This window comes from Leptinotarsa decemlineata, unplaced genomic scaffold, assembly GCF_025532065.1.
Source record: "Leptinotarsa decemlineata unplaced genomic scaffold, Ldec_3_MD MMD2_tig00001064_RagTag_RagTag, whole genome shotgun sequence".
Classification (NCBI taxonomy): domain Eukaryota; kingdom Metazoa; phylum Arthropoda; class Insecta; order Coleoptera; family Chrysomelidae; genus Leptinotarsa; species Leptinotarsa decemlineata.
The window spans coordinates 5,606,545-5,630,608 of record NW_027412558.1 but is presented as its reverse complement, the minus strand read 5'-3'; the positions used below and the strand labels follow the sequence as shown (position 1 = coordinate 5,630,608).

General features: G+C 34.7%; 1 protein-coding gene and 1 long non-coding RNA gene across 4 annotated transcripts in view; one reads left to right on the top strand and one right to left on the bottom strand.

Moving 5' to 3' along the window:
* Nucleotides 1-24,064, top strand: part of tinc (transmembrane protein tincar) — a 252,546-nt gene that overhangs the window by 42,782 nt on the left and 185,700 nt on the right. The gene's annotated exons all lie outside the window — the stretch shown is intronic.
* LOC141482403 (uncharacterized) lies at nucleotides 7,362-23,107 on the bottom strand. The gene is made up of 2 exons (XR_012465508.1): nucleotides 22,912-23,107; nucleotides 7,362-7,636 (listed from the first exon to the last, which is right to left on the bottom strand). It is a non-coding gene; the product is annotated as an uncharacterized lncRNA (long non-coding RNA).

Here is a 24,064-nt window from a genome sequence, read left to right as displayed (position 1 = left end):
TCATGTCTCTCGCTGTAGATTAACTTGCACTCAGAGATTTATATCATACTCTGGCCCAAAACTAATAAATCTAGTTCCTTCAGACATTAGAGCAATCTCCAATGAATACAAATTCAAGTCAGAACTGAAAGAATATGTGAATCAAAACTATGACATATTGAAATCTGTTTATGAACTGGATTCATAATCGAAGTTCTTTCTAGGCTATGAATGTAAACTACATCCTACTGTAGGTAATATCTTGAATTAGTAGAACGATCCAACGTCACCTTCTCTTCGAGTATTACTCTCTCTTTCCACCAGTTTTCCTTTTTTTTCTTTCTATTTGTATCAGTTGTATTTACATTGGCAGTATGAGTGTTTGCTTCATTATGCAACAATGGTACCTCACTTATATGTATGTGTTTATATGTGTGTATGTATGCATATGTATATATGTGTATATGCATGTATATGTGTATATAAATAATCGACGTTTAAGTTATTTATAGGTTGATACTACAACTCAAGCTCTGCTTAGGTAGATCAGCCTTTAAAATTGTTTATTTTCCATTGATTCTTATACCATTATCAAAATATGTAATTACCTGAATGAATTTATCTTCATCACGGTTGCACGTGATGTTGAGGACATTGTCATCTCACGTGGAGGTGATGTAACTGACCACCGAGATCGTACGATTTGACCCTGTTAGACCTCTTCTTTTGAGGTTTTCTTGAATCGCAGGTGTATATGAATGAGCCACAAACCACAGCGGTTCTCAAAGCCAACATAATCCATGCCATCGGCCTGATTTATGCACCAGAGATAAGAAGTGCTCATTGAAAGTTCTTTGCTGTACTTGAAAAAGTATACAGTCCTATAATATCGAAAGAAACTTATCAATTACGAACAGTCATCAGAATTTCCATCTTCCTCTATCTCCCGTTCTCTAGTTACATGAACAGTTCATTGTTTAACAGACTGATACATCCTTAATTTCGTTCGTGTTACAACGTCCTCGAAGTAAAATACCCATTCCCAAAATACTCATTCCGGTAAATAACTGCCATTCATTCCAGGAGAAAAACGCCAGCTTCATTAATGTACCTCCTACGTGGAATGGCTAGTTCTTTATCTTCAGTCTTTTATGAATATCTCGCCATTAGTTCCGGTCACGGGAAGCCGTGGCCCATGTCTCTGCAAACTCGAACAAAGATCTCGCTGCAAAAACAAGTTTCTTTTATTCAGTAAGAAACAAACGCAACAATAGCACTGCCTAGGCTCCAACGAATCGATTCGATTTTCCTTTGTGCGTTACTTTGTAGGCATACTCGATAAATTCAATGTTTCTTGTCTTTCATATGGAAATCGCATTAACGAGAAGAATGAGCTATGCAATTTTCAGGTATGCTTTCAGAACGCTGCAATAGACTCTTAACGAAGTGGTAATTTAACTTGGACTCCTTTCAGTCTACGACAGTCACCTTTTCAGATTGAATAAAACAGAAAAATAATTTTTTAATTATGAAAATGTTCGCACCAAATTTAATATCTTAAAAATGAGGTTTTGGAAGCCTTCAACTGATTTTTTTTGTTTTAAAATCCATGTCCAAGCATTTTTGTTTAACAACAAACGCTATATATAAAGTCTCCTCGCTGCTCAGTCATATATTAATAACGATCTTTAACTTTTCTATAACTTTTCAACAGCCCATCAGCTCAACCTCAATTCTGATAAATCTGCAATAATGATGTTTGGACCTGAGGAGAACAAAGAGCTCATTAGGTCCACTTTTTGAGTCCGCATCGAAAAAGAAATACTTCCCTTCGTGACCGAGATGAAAAGCTTAGGATTGTGGTTTGATCTAGAACTTCGCTTCACTGAACATGCTAGCTACCTGAACCAAACTTCTTGAAACGTTCCCATGCAGATGTTTCCTAATTGTGATTTGCTCAACACAAACTTAAAACTAAGACTATGTGTCACTGATTATACCTGCTTTAGGACCTGTTTAGGACAATGGGAGGCTCTTTGACTACAGCGTATTCAGAATAGCTGTATACGTTTCTCATTTGGTATCCGTAAATATGACCATATATCCTCAGCCTTGCAAGAACCAGGATGGTTAAAAGTTGAAAAACGCGCGCAACGGTTGCATTTCCCTTATTTTGTTATCACAGTATCACTGTTAACTCGAGTTTCTGTGTTATTATTGTTCAATTATTGCTATTCCCACCTTTAGTTGACGTATTATTATTATTATTATTGTCATTATATTCTGCCTGAACACATCTTATTCTGTATTTTTCATGGCAGAAAGGTAATAAATGAATTGAATTGTACACTCTTTGACATTCTTTCATATTTCATTCATGACAAAATGTCAGCGTTTGAAACATTTCATAATATCAGCAAATATTCCTAGACACCGTTGACGTGTGTATATTTAACTGCAATGGTGAACACATACAACACTGTCTTTGACATACCCAAACACATGTAGTCTGAAAACAGTCAAGAAACACATTCTGAAATTCCTCGTTGTTCGAGGTTTCTGTTCCTTGTCCGTTTAGCATTTCATTTACAACTGGTCAGTGTCTACTGTCTAGTCCTAGCTTATCCACTCCAATAAACAAATAAATGTCACTAACTTTACGTATGCTCGAACAGACTAATTGAATAACATGATATTACATTGCCAACTCGAAGGATCTGTTGAGTTTTCTGCATAAACAAACGAGTTGGAAACATGCGGTTTTGAAATCTCTAGCTCTTTTTCATCCCTTTCTGTCTTGGTCGTTGCACCTTTAGGAAAACTAAACGCAGAGTACGAATAATGCTCAGATGGAAATTGAATGAATTTAGTAAAGCTCTGAGGCGACTGGGCATTGACGGTTAATTACTTTGAAAAGGACTGGATGTTATTTATAGTTAATAGAATATTCTCTTTGAATAGGGAAATTTGCGGAAGGGCAGGAGAGCTAATATACGAGGTCCGGCTGTTAAATAACGAGACTGCGCCCCTAGAGGGGTGGGGAAAAACGAGTATTGTGTTGGGTCTTGTCTGAGGTGTTGAGTATCTGAAAGTCTTCTCTATTCACGTACCAAAACACGTTTTTTTCACTATTATAGTATTTGTGCCGCAGCGGTGTGAAACGAACTTGTTTTTTCTCGTGCCGAAAACCATGTGTGATGAAAAACAGGAGCAACGTATCAATCTCAAATTTCCGGTTAAATTGAAAAAACTTTGACTGAGTGGTATACATTGTTGCCAGCGGCCTATGGGGACAATTCTCTATCTCGTGCGCGTGTTTTTGAGTGGTGTACGCGCTTCAGTAAGGGCCAAGAGATGTCCAAATCAAAATTCAAGGCAATGTTGATAGTTTTTTTCGATATTAACGGTATTGTGATGACTGAATGGGTTCCAAAGGGTCAAGCCGTCAACCAGACTTACTGTTTGTCAGTTTTGGCAACACTGCGAGACCGAGTTCGAAAGAACCGGCCTGAGCTGTGGAAGGCAACAACTCGTGGATTTTGCACAGGACAACGCACCTGCCTATAATGCGCTATCTGTGAAGCGGTATGTGGCCGATAAACGCACTCCAGTGCTAGAAAACGCGCCGTACTCGTCAGATTTGGCACCGTGGGACTTTTTTTGTTTTCGAAAATAAAATCTTCTTTGAAAGGAACTCAATTTGACTCTATGGAAGCGGTAATGCAAAAAACCTCAGAGCTCTTAAAAGCCCTCACCAAAGAAGACTTCTAGCACTGCTTCGATCAACGGAAAAAAGTTATGGAAAGGTGTATGACGAAGGAAGGGGAGTATATTGAACAAGAGCATTCGGATGTAGAATTATTTTTATAATAAAACCCTTTTTCGTAACCAGTCTCATTAATTAATAGCCGGACCTCGTATTTACTTTTTTACTTGTATAATGCTGCCTTTGAAACACGAAATATCTACTTCATTATCGAAATTTTGTAATGCTATCACAAAGTCGAAGCATATTGCATAAAGCACCGTCCTGTTGAGATTTCGCATTTTCTATTATAATGTTGATTCATATCAACATTTTCTGGGCACTGGATTGAAAGAAAAGGCAGCTTCGAATGGCCTGCTTGGTAACCACATTTCTCTTCTATTGATTTCTTTTTATGTGGATCGGGGGTTTCCCGTGGGCGACTATTTTATTTTCGTTTGGTGGTGATCCAATATTTGTCCGAGTCAACAGAACTTCAATACTCTTCTTAACGCACGTGTCGCGAACCAGGTTGCCATTTTCAGTTTTCTTCACCTCTATGAGTTCTGGAAAAGACTGCGATTATGTAACATGTAAACATTAGATTTCACGTAAACCCTCAAAAAATGTAAATGCGTTCATATCAGGTGCTCTAGCGGACCATTCTTAGATTTCACGTAAACCCTCAACAAAATGTAAATGCGTTCATATCAGGTGCTCTAGCGGGCCATTCTTAGGAAAACTTTTTACAAGTTTTGATAATGAAAAAATCAAGGGAGTATTCAACAAATGTTACATTCAAGTATGACAGTTCTACATTATGACAAACTGCTTTGAAGCTAGCTACATAATAATTATCCAAATGGGTGGATGGACAAACTATATATTTTTGAATGCATTCAGCGCAATGTATTATTAATCAAGATGGCTCCGCCATCAATCTCAAAAATTATTATCGGTCTCTTCTCATTTCGTTTTCCTCTATCGATTCGTAGTACATTTTGCTCAATCATGATATACGTTTCCTACAAATCACTTCCGTCTCGATAACACTCACATTTTCGTTTTTCTTCTAGCTCCTATCCCGTGATTGTTTCATGTATTGTTTCCAATATATAAGTTTCGGTTTAACGGTGAAAAGAATGTATCACTGTCGAAAACGTTTTGTATTTCATATTATTCGTCGATTTCTCCACTCTCTATCATAATGTCTCGAAATTGAAAGAATATACGATACACGATCTAGACTGGTTCATCTTTCATTACATTTTAAAAGTTACAGACCCAGGAAAATGAATACTCTCACTTTCTTTTCATATTGTCAAATATGAAAAATAATTATGAAATAATTCAAATTCATTCAAGTAAATACATGAATTGAAAGATGTTCCAACTTCAACTTTGATATTCTAAAACAAAAACATTTTGTATTCAGAATTCCATCTTTTAATACTCCAAGTTCATAGATATCGAAATTGATACGATCACAGGACATAGAAATATAAAACAATCTCCAAATACGCAAACTTTGCACATACTGAACATTTTACCTTAGTACAGTCACCGGATCAAAGTTGCAATGTCAGTGTATAAATCTTCATACATATTGAGGGAGTTCAAGATAAGAAAGAGTCAGTGTTGAGAAATTCATTCAGTATCTATTGATCTTCAGAAAAAATTCCAGCAATGCACCACACCCCCTTTTCTTAGATCCTGCTGGGTGGCAGTTTAATGTAAGTTTTTGGTGATTTATTGATTAACATTTTAGTGTAAGTTTATTCCTGAAGTATTCTCCCCATTTCATTATAATAGATATTTAATAAGTTTTTAAATGAGTTGTTTCATTATTTGAATGAATGGGTGAAACAGCGAATAAAATCCTCTCGTTAATAAGCCAAGCGAGTACTGAGTTGAGACAATATGATAGTCCAGGAAAAGTAAATTTGACCTGAAAATTGACATGAACAATCACATGTTAGATGGAAAATCGAGTTACTGAATCAACAAAGCAGAAGAGCTGGAGAGTTCCAAAGAACTTTCTGATGATGATCACTGCCTGAATACTCAAGTAAACTCGTGCAGATATTTCCTTTCCCTTCATAAAAGGATTATTAATTGAAATTTGAGAAAAATTAAAATTTATTATTAAAATATATAATTTTACATTGGCTTCTCCACAACAATTTAAAAAAAATCCATAGTGGATCGCTCCTCAAGTTGGTACCACTATTTTCAACATGTCACTTGACTTAACACATCCTGTCACAAGTTGCCCTTCATTCACGTTACATTTTGACCAAACCACATGGCCTCAATCTCTAACATATATTTTGTTGGTTATCATACAAATCAAATTTCACGAATGTACTATGTCCTCGTTTTTCGATACTTCTTGTTGCCTGACAAGTAAGTAATCGTCAATAATTTTCTAAATTCATAACCTCAAAATAAAAAAACAAAAATTCACTAAAAACTTTCTATTCAATTAGATCACTTACTTTCAGGTGATGATGATGACGAAAGTCGAAAGCGCTTTACGTTAAGAATTTATAATTATAGATAGGTTTTATTGATTCGTTTTGCTACATAATGTTTAGGTGGGATAAGTCATAATTGTATTTTCTCGGGAAAGAAAGTTTTTGGCTTTCTACTACTCCATCTGATACAAAAAAAAGGGATGAGAGAATCTTCCAAAGAAAGGAAGGAAGTAATCAATTTGAAACTCTATACATTGTAGTTAAGTTATAAACATGCATACAGATAAACATAAAAAAGTAAAAACATATAAAAAAAATTCTAGATCTAGATAAAATGCAAGTAAAATAGGTTTCACAATAAAATAATTTTGTCCATGCATCATATTATACACTTTTATACAAAAACTCTTCGATTCATTCATTTGAATCAACAAAACTCCAGACTCATATAAATTATGACAAACTTATTATTGTGGACCGTCACCATACATTTTCGAAATCTATTCTTCTCAATTTGTTAATCATTGCTACACGGGACAAGATTTTGAAGTGGAATAATTCAATGCCACAGGTATGTGATTATATAACCCTTGTACATCCAATAATTTTAGCTACCAATTATGGCACAGGAAAATGTGGTATTCTTATTTTCAGACAAAGAACAAGTTCGGGTAAAAATATATTGAAGAGCGCTGTTATTTTTAGATGATTTCAAGCACAGTCTTCATATATACAAATAAGGTAAATCTTCAAATTTTGCGGGCTACATACTTTCGTTTACCGTTTTTTAATTTTTTTTATGTTGGTAATCTTGTCTCGAAGATATTTTCACTCTTTCAGCTATTTAGCATGTTTATTTTGATGAAGAAAAGCAATAAAATTGGCAGTGTTTTGCGTGTTTGGTGATGGTGTGCTAGCAAAGAATTTGCCTGAAATTTTGTGTGAAAAATGAAAATAAGCGCTCAAAAACACCCGAAATGTTTACAGTGGCATACGGTGATTGTATGGTTTCATTCATTTTTCACCATGAATAATGAAAGTCTGTATTATTCAATGCTACTGCAATTTTTATCAATCAAAAAGTGAAAAATCGCGGAAAATAAAAACTTTGTCTCGTAAACAAATTTGGTGTCGAACGCACAAAAACAAATTCACAAATATTCGGTTGCATTTCAACTCATTTTTATTCAGACCTTTTGTTTATCAAAAACAAAACATTTCTCTGTTGAAATAAAGGACACCATAAGTGTCGAACATATTCATTATTACTATTGATGTTTTTTGCGGTGTTTGGTTCTTCACCTAATTGAATCCACGACAATGTCTGCACCCTCTTCAAAAAGCCAGATCTCCTGTGTCTGACAGGTTTTAAATTCTTTTTCTGCAGTTCAAAGGATGATGTTTGACTATACGGATGAATTTCCGATCATTTCTCCTGCAAAGAGATTCGAAAAGTTAATTTCTCCAACCCCATTTTGAAATCGAGAAAATTTATTATTAAAATGGGATGTAGATGATGTAGAATCAACTGAGATATGGAATTACTATTTTCGAATAATATAATTAACTTTTAAGTTCGAGAAATTTGATTATGTGGTGTCAATTTTCTTGACTCTAATACTTGAACCCGTCAGTTCTTTTCAAAAATATTCTTGTTTCCTGTTCCAACATTTGAAGAATCATTTCTCAGCGGTTCCATATGATAACAAAGGTTTCAGAGAAACTTTACCGAGTAAAGTTTTCAAATCTTTGCAGAGAAAATATAGTCCTAAAAATATATGAACGAGAACGAGAAAAATTGTCAAACAGAAGCCATCGTTTCTAGTCATCTATCTGTTGAAAAAGTGGCAGATCCTTACATCAACACAATCTGTTGAAGTCTTTAAATCAAAAAACAATAACAATTGAGCGTTCGTTCTTTAAAAATTCAATAATATCATCATTTCAGTTCTGCATTTTGATTTACATTCATATAATCAACAGTTTGCCAACTGATCAAAGTGAACTTCGAAAAGTCATGTTTCAAAATTGTGACACGACATCCTTGAAAGTTGATTTTAATTAAACAGTTCACTATATCGATTCGAGCAGATCAAAATCAAATCAAATCACTTTAATAATCCTGTAGAACTTACAAAATTATAGGATAGGTCAAATATCATTTTGTACATACATAAAATAATACTTAAAGTAATTAAACCAAACATAAATGAAAGATTGTCATATGCATACAATTATGGACAAAACATTCAACTCCAGCTTCATTTAATTAATGCGATATGGTATGGTATAAAAATTATGATCTAATGAAAACTTTTCAAGGGTTAATTATATCATTAGTTTTCAATGATTCGGGTAGTTCGTTATGAAGTTTTTGCCCCAAGTAAGAAGATGAGTTAGCAATTATATTGTATTTGACAGGATTTATGTGAAAATTATTGCACTTTCTTGTATCTACATTATCGTAAGATGAAATGCGATCATATTTCGACCTATTGGTGTGTATAAATATACACATTTCAATATCCAGGAAAGTTAGAATTTATAAATGTTTGTATAAATCTCGGCATGAGGTTCTCTGATTAACGCCTGCTTGAATTCGTATAATCTTTTTTGGGCAATAAATACATTTGGAGCCAAAGCCAAAGGCCAAAAGCCAAAGCCAAAAGGCCAAAAGCCAAAGGCAGATGCCATATCTGATTCTAGATCGTATATGTGCATAGTAATAATTTACCATCTGTTCAGTGGTTAATATCTGCTTAAGATTTCGTATCAAATACAAATCACAACTTTGTTTCAATATAAATGACTCTTCCAGTGAGCGTGAGTACCAAAAATTTACATTCATCGGATAAAGAAAGTGTGCTTTCATTCTCATTGATTTTAATTTCAAGATTTGAATGAACTTTTGCCTGTGATGAAACCGTACTAATAAAGTTTTTCCAGTGTTGAAATGAAGTGAGTTGGCGGCACACCATGAAACCAAATGATTTGACACCGTGTTACAATTTTCTTTCAAAATTGTGTCGTCTTTGTCCAAAATTGGAAGTGATGATATACATAATTACGCTACTCGGGGTGAACATACTTTATACCACCCCTACTCTCGCTTGAGTGTGAGTCAAAACTCCCCAAAATACTTGGGTATTAAATGTTTCAATAAAATAACAACTTTTATAGGGATCAACAAAAGTAGAACTGTAAGGAGGAATGAACTATATGATTTCTTGTTGGATAACTGCTTCTACAGTATGGATGAATTTCTTGCTTTTAGTGCTTAGATAAATGACTTGGTTTATTTTATACATGTAGTCTTCTCTTTTAAGTTTATTCAAGATCAAACATTTTTGTTTTGCTTTTAGCGTTTTACTTTTGACTAGTCCAATAAGTTTTCTCCCGTATTTAGTCTTGTAATTATGTATGTGTGAAAATTTTAGTGATGAATAAAACTATTTCTACTATTTCTACTATTTCTATTTCTATGATGTGTCATCTGCATACATAACGCACGTATTCTCAGCAATCCCAATATCATTACAGCATAATATAAATAATAGCGGTCCCAAAACTGATCCTTGAGGTACTCCAATGTTTAAAACTTGAGTATTTGAAATACTTTCATAATGACTATTTTGACAAATTGACTCCTGTTTCCTGCGAAAGACTCTATCCAGTCAAGGGCATTTTTTCTTATTCCATATGAATATAAGCTTTTTAATAATATCGTATGATTGACGCAGTCGAATGCCCTGCTGAGATCGAGTCCAACAACTTGGCCAACCACAGCTCTCAAAACGAAAATTATATTCACTATGTCAATGTCCAATCGCCTCAGGGTTTCACTAAATTCATTCAATTTCCAACTGAGCATTTTTGTACTTTGTGTTTAGTTGTCTGAAAGGTGCAAGTACCAGGATGGAAAGGGAAGGAGGTGAGACGGAATTTTCCAAACCACACTTTCCCGACTCAGGTGTTTATGTAGGAAACTCAACAGATCCTTCGAGCTGGCTGTGTAATATCATTCCCTTCAATTAGTCTATGGGAGCATACATTATGTTAGAGACATTTGTTTGCTTATTCGAGTTGATGGGACAGAGTATAAATATTCTTTCGGGCGATGGAATTGGAGAAGACAGACAGTGACCGGTTGTAAATAGAATTCTAAACGTACAAGAAACGGACTCTGAGGAAACGAGTTCTGAGGAATTTCAGAATATATTTCTTGTCTGCTTTCATACGGCACGTGTTGTATAATGTCAAAGACAGTGTTGTATGTGTTCACCACTGCAGTGGAATACACACATGTCAACGAAGTCTGGGAATATTTGTTGATAGTATATTACGTACCAAGTAGGATAAGAAGCCTATTACCCACGAGCGAAAAATTGTAAGCACGAGGCGCTAGCCGAGTGCGATAATTTGCGAGTTGACATAATTGACCTCATCCTCGAAGTGCGTACTATACTTTTTCTACGGCTGACCGTAGAAAGGAATGGTCCAATATATTCGTTTGAGATTTTGTCTTTGGATAATAAACTCATTCAGTCAGTCAGGCCGATCACAGAGAGTCAAACTGGATGATTACTCATGGTTATCCCTAAAAGAAACAATCTCAGGTGTACCGCAGGGAAGTATTTTAGGACCCTTGATGTTTTCACTGTTTATTTTTAATTACCCCACTTTCTTATCACATTGTCATGTATATCTATACACAGATGATATTCAGTTATATTTGTCTTCTCATAACACCGATACAGAAAGTTGCGTGGCCAATATGAACACAGATTTGCACAAAAAAATCCTATTCTCGGAGAAACATGGACTGAAAATCAATCTAAATAACACTTTGGCCTCATGCATAGGGTCTCAAAGACAAATAGTAGGAACTCAGGGTAGCTTCAGGCTCACTCTCGATAACGCAGACATTGACTGGGTAGACAGTGCTAAAAATCTTGGCGTAACCATAGATAGCTCTTTGTCTTTCCCTGAACATGTGACAAACATTTTCGAAGTATCACTCTTCAAACTCAAATCGCTATATAAATTCAAGTATCACTTATCAGAAGAAATGAAACTCAGGTTAGTTGAAACTCTTATTTACCCCCATATCGAGTATTGTTGTTCGGTGTATTACAATTTTTTGCCGCAATATAACAAACAGAAGCTACAACGTATACAAAATGCTTGCATGCGATTCGTATGCTGTGTATACCATATGGTGAACATGTCACACCATTTTTGTTAAAAATGAAGGAGCTGAATGTGAGGTACAGAGTCCAATATTTGATAGAAATGTTTTTGTTTAAGTTGCTTTAAACTAAAACACCTAGTGATTTATATAGTTTATTGAGCAGGCATTCTGATATACATATGGTCAATTTGAGAATTAACTCATTCAATATACCTAGGCATCGTAGTTCCAAATTTCAAGGATGTTTTTCTTATATAGCTCCTTCTTATCTGAATGAAATTTTACCCCTTTTAAATCATAATATTCATCAATTCAAGAAATAAATAAAATCACAGATGCTTACTGCTCAGTGCTGATATAAAAAATTTAAAATTCAATGTATGGTAGTGCAATAAAATTGTTAAATTGACCAAAAAAATGTTGAGAATATTGAGAGTTATTAGCAACTATATTCTCTATCATTGTTATGAAAGTGAATAAATATGTTACTAATTATTTTCTTATACTCACTGTATAATTTTTGGGAGGGGTGGAAGATAACCTTTGGCTAACCCTTTTTCTTTTATGTATAAATGTATTTTTATGCATAATAAACGATATTATTATCATTATTATTAACTGACACGCGTTATCAAATCATTTTGCTTGGTTGTTATAGTTCATAGAATTAACTGAAGTAGGCTTTATTTTAGAGGCGTCTGGCAATGAAATATGTTTGGCAGTGACGATGAATAATTCAGTTTTTACCTTTATGTTGTGCCTCAGTATTTCGAAAATTGTTGCAAAAAATTCATGAGAAATTAATAGAAGGAAAAAGCGGAGTTGTGTTACCTTCGAAAACAAATAATTCCTTAATGAATTGATTTATTTGTTCATTGATAAGCGTCGACCATTCCTTTGGTTTATAAATATCAGATTTGCCTTTTAGAGACGCACGTAATTTGCTAATGTCCATATTTTTCTTGATATTCAGGGTACTTCTCAGCATGGAATAAATTGCCGATAATGACGATGGTTTCAAATACACGTGTATTCTGAATGAGCCATCACTTACCTGCTGTCAAACACGAAATGATTAGTTCAAAATGGAGGGAGTAGAAAAATTATAAAATGTTTCGAAAGCTGAATCAAACATAAAGAAATGCCAAAGGAAAGAATAGCAGTTGCTAGTGGCTACAAAATGAGAAAAAACTTGAATGGCTATGTGTTTACAAACAGAAAAATGTTGCGTCAGATCAAAACATTAAAATTCCAGGTTATTGGTTCGGTTTTAATTTCTACTTCATGACATCAGAAAGTGTAAATGTAGATTGGATTGCAATACTTCATCCGCCTGATAATGGATGGAGGATGGATGATGGTATAGATATGTAGAAGATATTCCCGCCTGTTTCAGAGGTACTACACGACAGCTGAACCAATTAATGACATTTATGAATAATCTCAATAGAAACATTCAGTTCACACTCGAAACAGAGATAGAGAAACAAATAAATTTCTTAGACCTGGCCATTACACACAATCAGAATAAATTCGAGTTCAATGTTTTCAGAAAACCTAGCTATACAGACATCACCATCCCAAGCGATTCTCTCCATCCAGCCAGTCATAAATTAGCAGCCTATTCAATGCTGCACAGAGCATTCTCACTGCCTTTGTCTGTAGACAATCTAGCTAGGGATATTGATATAATTACACAGATAGGTCATAATAATGGTTTCAACACAGATACTATTCAGAAGTTAGTCAGGAAACAAAGCCGGAAATTCACTTACTGATTCTTATACCCTCAGGTCAAATAACCAGAAATCAAGAAATGGGTAACTTTAACATATTTTGGAAAAAAAAAGAGATAATTGCGGAATTCTTAGGAAAAAACAATGTGGAAGTGGCATTCAGACCACATGCTAGGTTATCTGATTTCCTTTTGAATGCCAAAGATAAGGTGGATAAGTTGGAGAAATCTGGAGTTTATAAGCTTAAGTGTCCGGAGTGCAATAGTGTTCATGAGGAGCAATGTGGTCGAAATTTCCAAAAACTATATGCTGAACATGAAAGGTCCTTCAGACTAGGAAAAAATGATTCGAAGTTTTCAAACCATTCCTTGGCATGCAATCACAAGTTCCCGAATCTAAACGATACGGAAATTCTGCACTATGCAAGGAAGGTTTGCAAACTCAATCATTTAGAATCCTCGGAAATTCACAAGCATAAGCATACCCTAATTAATCAACTTAACAAAAATGGATTCTACACAATTGCATACGCAGATGCCATAGTTATCTTGCAGACCGGCAAATTTGTAAACACACTGTGCGATAGAGCGCAGGATGGGCTCAAATTAATAGAAACATGGTGTGAGGAACACTGTCGATCAATCCCAAGAAGACTGAGATGGTCCTTTTCACCAGGAAAAGAAGTTTAACGGTCTTAAAACCTCTCAAAATCTTCGAAAGCAAACTAAACTTCTCTGAAGAGGTGAAATACCTTGGTACTATCCTCGACAAGAAGCTAACATGGAACTCTCATCTACAGAGTAGAGCAAAAAGAGCATATGAGCAATGTCGGAGGACAGTGGGACGCACATGGGGTCTTTCACCCCGTGTGGTCACCAGGATCTACACTGCAATATAAAGACCTATGTTAACGTATGGAGCCATTGCATTGGAACCGAAAGTTCTACAAGCAACGGTCATCCAAAAAGTATATCAAGTACAGCGACTGGCTTGTTTAAACATCACAGGAGCCATGAGAACAACACCAACCGCGGCAATGGAATTGATCACGGGTCTGACTCCTCTAGATCTGTACGTTAAGGAGGTTGCGTTAATGGACATGGTACGATTCGGCACGGCTGGTGTAAACCTCGAAGTAGGAATGTGTCAATTGAAGCTGGGCCTATGGCGGAAAGCGCTTACTGCGCAACCTCTGTTGCAGGCAACAAGTGATGCAATTGAACCCAGGTTTGTGTTCAGTAAACTCTACAAAATACAAATTAAGCAGAACACAGAGTCAGATGCTACAAATGCAATACGGATTTATACAGACGGCTTAAAAACCAAAGAAGGCTCAGGATGTGGAGTGTACTCCAGATCACTAAGCCTAACAAATACCAGCGTGGTTCAAACAGAACTGGCTGGTATCTCAATCGCAACAAAAGAAATAACCAAGAAAGGAATTTTTGGCGAAAACATAACAATCTGCACTGACAGCAGACAAGCACTATTAGCCTTGAAAGACAGCGTGTTACCTCAGGGGTAGTACTAGAGTACCACAAAGATTCAGCCAAAGCCTCGGTAGATAATAACAGTATCCTGAGGTGGGGTAAAGGGCACGAGAGGAGTAAAGGTAATCGCATTGCCGACTCTTTAGCCAAGGAAGCGACTGAACTAAGAATTTCAGGACCCAGTGGCACCCATGGCCTGATGACTTCGACAATTGCGGAACTAGTCAAATGTAACACCCATGCTCAATCCTTAAAGAGATGGGATGGAATCAAATGATGTAATCTTGCCAGGATCACCTTGGGCGACCCTGGGAAGCTGGGAAGAGTAGGATTTTTGACTGGCCAGTGTCAACTAAGGAAACACCTCCATAATATGGAGCTAATAGACACACCTCTATGCAGGATGTGTGACCAGGAAGATGAGACTGTCAGGCATTTCCTGTGCAAGTGCCCGGAGTTATCGTCAATAAGAGAGTGTGTGTTCGGCGAGTCTTGGCCTACACCTGCCGATATAAAGGAGATGTCTCCCAGCGACCTGATGGACAGGATGGACGATGACCTAAGAGGACAACTCCTCGGAAGGATGTACAATGGGTCACATGTGGCCTAAATGCTGTGGGCTTACACTCACCTTCCCTACTCTACAGATATTTAGAATCCTTGGAAATTCACAAGCCTAAACATTGCGGGTGCAACCTGTTAAATGATCAAATCGATTTAGTTTACTCACTGGTTTTAAATAAGCACATTCGCATTGTTAATTGTAAATTCAGGTACTCAATCAAGTCAAGTACCCGTATTATTATCTACAGGGGTGCTATATAAAGGCTAATGTAATAAACCATTGTTAGTTTAATGTATAAGTTTGAAAATGTCCTTATAAGACGGAACTATAGTAACGTTAGTTACAAATGAAAGTGGTAAAAAATCAGAAAGTTTAATGTCTCTTTTCTTCAGTATGATTTCCTACCACGTAGTAACAGCTACATCCATCAATTTGTTGAGGAATATTCATTTCACAATCTGAAACACATTTTTCTGTAAATTATTCATTGAAATGAATAATGTTGAATATACTAGTGCAGTTCAACTCATGGACTTTCACTAAAAGCGCTCCCTATCTTTGAACATTATTCGTTTGAAAGACCTTTTGATGCCATTATATGTGGAATAAAACATCGTTCAAATGTCCACCACTGCTGTCCACCACCGGGTGGAGCGCATCCGAAACGTCCAATTTTCCATGAATCTGACACATAAATCAGGCTGAAATTGACCGATGGCATGGGTTATTTTGGTTTTGAGGATTGCTGTGGTTTGTTCGCCTACACCTGCGACTTGAAAAAATCCCACAAGAAGAAGTCTAACGGGGTCAGCTCGCGCGATCTTGGTGGCCAGTTCACATCATCCCCACGTGAATTATGCCCCCAAATCGGTCGTGCAGAATATCCGAACCTGGCGGAATACCAGAGGATGCTACAAATTCGACGAACTTGGAAACAAAGTATTCTAAGAAGTGTTTTCTATCGATAAGGCATTGGTTGATACTTGAATTTCCAGTATTTGAGACTCGGAAAAATATCAAATCACCATCAACAACGTAACAATTCATGGATTTCCCAATTTTCAGCTCTATAATTAGAATTTCATTTACTCTTAAACAGATGACCAGATTCGTTTTGTTTTACATTTCACATACTCGGGATGAAATTAACGTAACCACCGCATTCAACACATTCATTTAATTAAAGTGTTGTTCGATTTCTGTCAGCGAATGATTTAATCTAATGTGTTACTGTATTCATTTGAATATCAAATGCACCCACAACATATCGCTCATGTAGTCCTTGTGAATTAGTTAACATTCACAAACAATTAGAGTTTGGTTTAATTTTGGAATATTCCTGGAATATATAACGGAAAATATATCGCGCTTTGGGCATTTACATTTGGACATTCCTTGGAGAATATAAGCAAGTGTGGCAAAAGGAATACTGAAATGTTTATTCTGAAAAGTTACTATATAGATAATAACAAAAGCCCTGCTAGTTATATATTAGTATCATTCATCATTACTCGTGAGAGTAAGATGAGTTTGAGTGAGTGATGACTATTTTGTGAGTAGAATACTATAGTTTTGGTAGTATAGTATAGAATACTATACTATGGTTTGTATCAGGAATATTTCAAAGTACATATCAGAAAGATATCCCGGAGAGAATAATCAATAAACTTTATATCAAGAAGCAATCTGAAAAATCACCCGAAATACTTTATTTCATTCAATTCCGAATAATTTGGAATTAGGGTGCTTGAAAAAAATCTAGAAAATTATGCCGTCAGTTGGATTAGAACCCAGTAACAATTTTCTGGTGGTGTACATTGGTTTTCACGTCTAAAGTCCATGTTTCTATTCCTGTTTTCCTGTTTTTCGATAGAAACTATATATTTCGAACCGAACTGTCAATTAAATGAAGTTAGAGGTTTGAGATGAATTCTATAATAATAATAATAATATGCTTTATTATCATAAGACATAATTTTGTAGACAAAGCTTGGGTAGTAAATTCTTAAAAAAATGCAATACATACCAAATGAAATAAAAATAAAACGCATGGGTACAAACTATGTTAAAATGGAGGATATAAAAGATATGTATCTATAAAAGAGTAAAAGTCAAGTTTATAAAAGAGTAGACATAAAAAGTGACAACTTAGAGCTCCTTGATAAGTAAAGATAAAAAATATGCGTAAGTCAGTTGAAAGCTATCGTTAAAATATTCATCCAAGGTATAATAGGGCCTATCATATATAAATTGTTTGACTAACTTCCTGAATTGGAAGTCATTTATATTGGCAGATCTTATGTACATAGGCAAACGATTGGACATTTTTCCACGTTGTAAAATATGGAGTATCTGGTGATGTTTTCAGTTGGCAGAGTGAGTTTCAGAGTGTGTCTGCTGTTTCGGGTGTTATAATGGGAAGAGGATGCAGCAAAATTTAATATATGCTCATTTATTAAACACACAGATTCCAGTATAAATAATACAGTTGCCGTTAGAATGTTTTTTTTTGTGAACAATGTTCTACAGGAATCTCTTGGTTTAAGGTTTCCTATATAACTTATTGCCCTATTAGTTTGGATTTCTAATGCTCCAAATTTCCCAAGGAAAGTAGAAATCAATTAATTCAAAATAAACTTTTCATGAAGATTTGTGGATCATGGATGAGTATGATTCATTTTATTAGAGTTAGTCTGAATTTATTGTTTATTTTTTAATAGATAATTTGATAATATTATCTCTGATCTATTATCCAAATACATGATACAAAAATAAATGATCAGCCTCATGTAAGACCTTGGAATGTACAATGAATTGAGAGATGGTATGAAAAATGTTCAAATCTTGAATGAATGAATTGTCGATCAGCCACTATCATGGTATAATTTTTGTATGATAATGTATTGTCAGCAGTCACAACTCTATAAAAAAATACTTGTAATATGATCTTTGAATGTCTAATACCCTACTAACTAAACAAATTTACTTGTTCGAATTCTCTGATTTATGCCCTGGAAAATACTACACCTTCAATCGGAAAGAGCATAACATTCTGTGTATGGAATAATTTAAATTTTGGATCTTTTATACTGAATGAAAAAATGAGGTTTTCAGTTTTGTTCTAGTCATGTTGAATGCATGCATTAAACATTTTAAGCACAATATACGTGATACAGAGGAAATTGTATTACTCTCAGTGATTTAACTTAATCCTATAAAAGGTTGTGATACCTTTTTATTTCACTTCGTAATATTGTTGTAAAACTGTGAAGTTTCAATGCAAACAAAAGATGACTTCAATATTGACAGTTGATTGATGTAGTTCACGTGGTTCTTTGACGATTGCATGTTGTAATTTTTTCAAATTCTATAATCTTAAAATTACGAGTATCATTATGGACTACAAAATCTGTTTCTGTTCTGTTTGAAATCTGTTTTTCTGTCGCACCCCTACAAATGACAACCCTCAGAAGCCGAAACTTGTGCAAGCTGAGGATTAACGAGGTCCTATCTTTTAACGTGTGATTCCTAACACGGTTTTCCTGATCTAATTAAAATGTAGCGAATCCATCTATTGAATGGATTGCCAAAAAAGTATAAAAAAATTAAACGAGGAAAAAATTACTGGCTGTCAGTTTCCATAAAAATGTATCTTCCATACCCACCCAGTGGATTTAAGCCTCTGCCTGACATAACAAAGTTCATTTGATAAACAGACACATTTTTGGGTTTATCCAGATGTTGGAATTAATGCAATTTGGCATCAGTGAGTTCTGTATACGTTGTTTTCATTTTCATCCGTGCAGCATTTCGAGTGTCTGTCCCGTATTTTCAACTTTGATGGCTGCCAATGATTCCTGGAAGTGCATCTTGAGATAAAATAATAAATAACTTATACTGAAATATCTTTGGTTCGGAATTTGTATAGGTATGTTTGTTATTTATGCGGTTGTATATTATTTCTTGAGCGAAATTAACTTTTCCCCGCATACTTGCTGTCCAGTTTCGTTTACGGTAGATCTTCTATTATGAGCACGTGCGGATGCCAAACATCACTTTTTATCTGAAAATTGATTTTCTATACTATAGTCACACAGCAACCCATTCTACGAGAACAATATGTCTATATATTCGGTTACATTCAATATTGTTTCAAAAAATGACTGACATTTGGATGACATATTTTTTTACTCGAAATGTTTTTGGTAACTGAAAAAATATGTAATTTTCTATCGTTTCTTCTTCATCTCTTTCGTCATCTTTATTTAAGCACTATCCGATTTGCAGATCCATAGTTGACTATTCTGAACCAGACACTTTTAGCAAAGATTCCAAATTCTTCAAGTTTCAGTGATCTATAATTCTTCTTCCAGTTCTAGCGAAAATAATGAAAAAGGTCATTCAACTACTGAATGATTATCTTACCTCAAATAACATCTTCTTGCAAATGACAATACTTTAGGGTCTTTCATTTCGCCCTTCCTAATTTCATAAACTACACCTGATGATTTGATCCCCACAAACTTTATTTGAAAAATATATCACGACATGTTTTCGTGATTTGAATACCTACCTTAAAATTTAAATGAAACAATTATTTCCTGACTATTACATAAGTATACATTGTAAAATTAATTTAAGACTAGTAGATAAGGCCATGTTGTGGTACCTACTCGTAGAAGAGGTATCTATGGTATACATGAGGATAACATTGTGAGTATGTTTGGTTTCATCTCACTCTTGAAGATGATCACTTGTTGATCGAAACACCTGTCGAGGTGTTCAAACAACGGTTTGGTGTTGGGAAAAACTACAGTATTATTCAAGATTTTGTATATTTCAACTAATAAATCATAGAACAATAATTGTGATGAATTTTCTAGTTCTTTCAATTCAAAGGTTCAAATATCAATGGATGAATTTACAAGTTCGTAGTTTTTCCATCCAATAATTTTTCAAAAGGGTGAAATAAATGAGAATTGTTGGAACAGGCAATTTTTTCATTGTATGGGCAAATATATTTAGGTCTTGTCACTATCCATAAGGCTTTTTTCTATAAAAATTCTGTGGGTATATCATTAATTTTCTCACAATGAGAAACTCACTCCACGTATAAGAAAAGTAACATTAATATATTTTTGAAATAATCCAATCATATTTATTGCAACGTTTATCGAATTGAAATGGATTTTCACTACCTCAAATCCTAATAACTTGAATTGATTTTCTTGGGATATCCAGGCACAACACTTCAATTTTGCTTTCATCTGGAAAAGAACCACACTTGAAAGTGCATTTCCACCTTTCATATTTCCACTTCAGAAATAATCACTCCAACTCTCCCAAATAGCTCGTTACCTATTTATTCCGAATTATATTATTAGGCCATCGTCTCTAATGAAATCCATTTCTGTTGGAGAAATTCCAGTTTTGTTTTATTCCCCCTTGAACTTCTTCGACATTATTAAAATCAGTCTCATTTCCTCGCTTTCCCTTTGAAATTGAATTAGCTCCCCTTCACAATCGTGTATGCCCCGTTTTATTGGAGATATTCAACTTTTCTTAATAAAGCTCCACTTTGTTGTATCTTCAGAAAACTGCTTGACTATTGCGAAACTTTATATCACTCTGGAGTTGCGCTTGAAACATTTGAATATTTCTGAATGTCTTGGCGAATGTGGAATTTGATGAGTTTCAGATACGTCTGTTACTAAAGAGGAGGTAACCAGAATTTTCAAAGATGTTTTATACTTTTTTCATGGTTGAGAATCTCGGGAGTTATGTCTCTGCTATGCCTCATGATATTCTCTCTCAAATCTTCTAATGTCGTTGATTCTATCTTTAAACTTCAAATGACCCCATAGAAAGAAATGTACAGGAGTGAGATCCGGAGATCTTGGTGGCCATTCTGTAGGCAATTCAGCGACCAGGAAAATGATCATCCAAAAATTGTCGCACTGGAGCTGCATAGTGAGGAGGTGCACCATCCTGCTGAAAAACTATTTCGTTTTCGAATAGATTTATATCCTCCTCAATTGCCCTATTGATGCACGGTATTATTCGATTCTCCAACATATCCAAATATTTATCACTAGTCAAATTATCATCGATTAATGTTATATGATGTGGTTACCTGAAATTATTGCCCAAACATTCAGTTTTTGAGGTCGTTGGGTATGAATTTAACGTATCACTCCAATATCGACAGTTTTTCCGACTCACCTCTCCATACTAAACATAATTTTTAACAATAAATTTTATACAAGGAATTCTGATGCAAGTTGATCCGTTCAGTGAGACTTTCACAAAACTCGATACGTCTATCGAAATCATCTACGTTCAATTCATGAACTAGTCTAATCCTATATGGATGAAATTTGTACTTATGAAGGATCCCGAAAACATTTGTACGACTGATTCTCGATTCTCGAGATAACTTAGTAAGCGATTGCTAATTTTCAATTAGTCCAACGTATCCCAAAACTGCAGTACAAACAGCTTCATCGTTGACAACTCCTGAACGGTTATGCTTTTTATTGTAAACGGATCCAGTTTCCATGAATTTTTTCTATAATGCCGAAACGTATTTGTGTCGTACATTTTTTCCTGGACGATTATCATTGAACATATGGGCAGCAGCTCTAGCACTATTTCCATTCTGGTAGTACAAATTCACCATTTCAATCCGTTCTCGAAGCGTATAAACTATTGCTTCTCAAGAATTCACAAAAACAGAAACTCAAATTGTAACTTCACCTGGTAGGTAATCGTTATTGTAGAATGAGACAAATATAAAACGAAAAGAATTTCGAATTCAAACTTAACTAAGCAAAATGAGACTTTTTTGAAGTATACTTCACAAAAACACCTTACCGAGGTAACAGATTGCCCGTTTTCAACTCAAATAATTTTTAGCTTCCAAACTATGTGCGTCAGATAATGTATTCTACTTCTGACATCTGCCAAAACAATTGATTAATAAAAAAAAAATGGTGACATACCATTTTTGTTGAAAAAACTGTTTGTTCTAGTATAATAAAGAAACGAAATATCGTATATAAACAAACCTCTAGAGATAACACCACAAAAACGTACTAGGTACTGTTTTGGTTCTACATTCCTGTAAAAGTTAATTAAAAATTATCAGGTTCCTCAATATTCTTTTATCAACAGGTACTAACCAAGAAAAAGCTAACGTATTTTCATAAATAAGAGTAATCTACCAAAAGGAATTTATAATTTGTTCCTTCTAATACAGGTACTAGTCATTATCTCTAGAAACGTGTCCAAAACGGTGGTACTTATCGAACAGAACACCCTGTGAGCTGTGACGTGATTTCAGTTTGGCCAATAATTATTTTATTGAACTCACTTCACTCTAAAATTTATAGAGAAATCGATGTCTGCCCTGATGTTGGTGATTTTAGCTATTTTACGACAAACCCTAAAAGAAATTACCGTCTAGACCTGTTTTGAATAGGAAAAAGAAAAATGTGAGTCTGGTTTGAAGTTTCCGGAGATTTCCTTTCATATTTGCCTCTCTCATATTGAATATCGCAACGAAATGGATGGGTTTTATATCCGAGCTGGAAAGATTTACTTCAAATGACCAGAAAAGCGAGGGATGATACATTTTATGGAAGGGACGGTTTGATATGATCTGATCGATGAGATTCGTCCAGATGGTTATTTAATCAGAAATGATATTGAACGTCACTTTCGCATTACCTGAGATTTCATTTCAATTATTCCACACATTCCACTACTTTGTAATCCAAGAACTCAACGGGAACGCCTCATTTCCCATGTTTCCTCCATCAATTTATGTTGGCAACACATTTTAGCAAAATTTTCGTAAAAACTTAATGAACGATATCAACATCTGTAAAAGGTCATCTCCTGTATTGGTTTATTTAGCTGCCCCTGAAAGTAGGCATACGTGTACTTTTCTTTTTCGATATAGTTTTGTGAATCTATTTCCACTGTAACTATGTGAGAATAGCAGGGAAATTTGAAATTCTCAATGTCGTTTGAACAATGTTAATCAAAAAGTGCACAAACATTAAAATCACCTTAATAAATGAGATGAATAAAAACATTTTTGTCTTATTTCCACTAGTTATTTTATTTTTACGACCTGTTTCGGGTTTTATACCATTATTATGTATAAAAATGAACTTGTTTAAATAATTTTAGTCCATCCTGGAAGTAATTAAACAAATTGCGGTAAACAATCAGGTACCAGTTTCTTTGATAGAGAAGATAATATCAGATAAAACTCATAAAAGGCTTCTAAGTGAATTATACCCAAATATTACAGAACAGTATACATTTAAATATGGTAGCATTAATTATTCAGGTAAACTTTCTGAAAATATTCGAAATTACTTCTTTAAATACAAAATTACAACAGCTTTCATAAGTAATAATAATAATAATATAATCAGAGTTTAGTTCAATGCAAAACCCAAACGAGATAGATTGAGAAATTAGGTATATATAGAATATAGCCTGAAGAATGCTCTGCAGTACATACAGGTCAAACCGGTAGAAAATTTAACGTAAGGTTTTTCGAATACGTCTGTTTGGACAAAAAATCTACAATGCATGAACATCTGCAAGAATCAAAACACAAAGTAAGTCAATATATTCTCAAAATCCTACATACATGTAATGAAGGGAAGAAAATGAATTTGTTGGAAGCCGTGGAAATCAACAAATCAAATGAAAACCCGAAATACATAACCCTAAACGAGCATCTCGATTTATGAAGGTCTCCACTCTTGAATTTAAAAGTTTGACAACCCCGGTAATTTCTATAATCTCCAGTGTTGAATTTTATAGTTGGCATCCCTGTTCATTTTATCACTTCCCCATACAG